The sequence below is a fragment of the Sinocyclocheilus grahami genome, unplaced genomic scaffold (assembly GCF_001515645.1).
Source record: "Sinocyclocheilus grahami isolate Dianchi unplaced genomic scaffold, SAMN03320097.WGS_v1.1 scaffold1275.1, whole genome shotgun sequence".
Taxonomy (NCBI): Eukaryota; Metazoa; Chordata; class Actinopteri; order Cypriniformes; family Cyprinidae; genus Sinocyclocheilus; species Sinocyclocheilus grahami.
The window spans coordinates 383,571-385,405 of record NW_015506454.1 but is presented as its reverse complement, the minus strand read 5'-3'; positions in this window follow the sequence as shown (position 1 = coordinate 385,405).

Sequence of the window (1,835 nt, the reverse complement as noted above, 5' to 3'; positions counted from 1 at the left end):
ATACTTTAGATGACAAAGTATTTTTCACAAATAAATAAATATTTGATAAAAATATAATTAAAAAGGAAGTCAGCACTGTAACCAACAAGGGCACTCAGTATTCTGGGAAGTTTGTGTGCATTGGGAATCATATTTTTTTCAAATAAAGCCAAGGTAACACTAATTTTACATACAGCACACAGTGAAAATTACATGAATATGGCAATGTGCAAATGCATAAAGCGCAGCATAATTTGAAATCATGAATTTAATGCTTAAAGCATTCAATCTGCACGGACCGAAAGTCACGCAGAGATCATGCAGGTCACATGCACACTTCACAAGATCTCACAACTGGATTCGACTAAGTCTGCAAGATCTGTGAAATTTAATTTTCATTAGCCGTTCAAAGATTTGTTTAAATGATATAAATGCGTATTTGCTGAATGCTGACGGCAAACGAGAAAGTATTATAATGTTTGCCTTTCTATTACTAATGGTATAAAAGCAATCGTTATAATACTCTTCATTTGATACAAGAACTATTCGAGCCGTTCATGCCAGACTGGGGAGACAGGTGTTGTAATAATCAGGGGTTAAACCAAAAAAAAAATGAGAGCCTGAACTTTTTTCCAGGGGCGGGGCAGCACATGCAGCATGCAATGACTGTGGCAACTTTAACATTTGAAAGGATACTATGGCAAAGTTATTGCTTTCTTTATTCAAACTGATTTTTTTTATGAATATATGGTTGACCTGAACAATGAAAGCTGTATCATACACTTGTAAAATGATGAGCTATATCACCACTGATCGACTCTAGGGGTGTGACAATACACTTAGCTCACGAGATACAGAGACAAAATACAGATACTTGGTTCACTAGAACGTGACAATATTTGAATACTATTTTAAAGAAATTTTCAATGACAAAATATTTGTCTTTTAATTACAGAAAGTAAAACAATGCAGTTGTATTTAGAAATATTTTAAAATAATCTAGGGCTGTAACTAATGATTATTTTGACTAATGAGTAATCTGATTTTTTTAGTAACAAGTGAAAACCAGGCTTTAGTATGACTATTTATATATAAACTAACGATGAGGCAATAATAATTGGCTCAAATAAAATATCAAAACCAAGAAATTACAAGATTGTATTAAAATACAACACTGTTAAAATACATAATGTAATATGCCTATGCATAATATGAACATAACCAATTTAAGTACATTATGTATTAAAACAAATACCTGCAGAGGGCGCCAACAGCCTGGTGATGTTTCACTTTACATCGTGATTAAACTATGTTTAAATCCATTTAATTTTAATATTTGGCCGCAAGCAGAAACTTTTATTTTGAAATTGCGATGTACAATACATGGCATATTTAGACACTGGCTGATGTATTCTCCTGTGTTGGCAAAGGTTTATAAATGATTTACGTTACAAATCTAGTGAGATAATGCACACTATTTTTCCAGATGAATGTTAAGCAATTCAAATTCACAGCATATGCGGAGGAAGAGTTTAGCCCCTTTCACACATACAGTCTGCAGCAGCAATATACAGTAAATACATCAATAAATGCACTGCTGTCGTCTCCTCTGAGGCTGGGACTCTAAACAGTGTTCTGTGCTCGTCTGTGCAGCCAAACACAGAACAGTTAGCATGCTTCGCTCAAACTTTCTCCATGACATTAGAGCTGCTACACCGTTGTCGCTTGTGAAAACACAATAACGGCGCCGTGGGTGTAAACTTACAGATTAAGGGGCGGTGATATTATAATGAGATCCCTTTGTCACGTCACCAAGAGAGCGAAATCAGACGCGCTGGTTTTCTCAGACGCTTGCA